A 480-nucleotide genomic window follows, 5' to 3' on the forward strand; every position below is an offset into this window, starting at 1 on the left:
ATCATGTTCTTTATGAAATAGTGGCCATAAATCATGAATTGCATGATGCACATCTCCACTAGGATGCGTCTCAAGAGTCAATAGAAGATTATCTAAAGACCTCTTACTTAGGCTATCCTTAATGAATAATATTTTATCTTCATGGTTTACAGATACCATTCCTAAAGAACGACATTGTGCATTGCAAGTCCATTTGGCACATCGATGGCAAACTTTCAGTCGTTTTGCACGATATTCTTTGCAAAAGTGTTTTTACTTGTTCCAGGCATGTGTGAAATGAAAGGATTTGAAGACTCACCTAATAATTAGACCTTTACTTCAATTAACTAGCGAATCTCTTTAGGAATTTCATGGTTCATTAATAACCTCAATCTTACACACCTAGCTCGATAAATTTTTATAATCGCATTTTGAGGTAAAACGGGAAAATACTTTTTCAATTTTTCAAGAGTGGTGTCCATTTTTTAAGATGAGAAGTGG

The sequence above is a fragment of the Populus euphratica genome, unplaced genomic scaffold (assembly GCF_000495115.2).
Source record: "Populus euphratica unplaced genomic scaffold, PopEup_1.0 scaffold692.1, whole genome shotgun sequence".
Lineage (NCBI taxonomy): Eukaryota > Viridiplantae > Streptophyta > Magnoliopsida > Malpighiales > Salicaceae > Populus > Populus euphratica.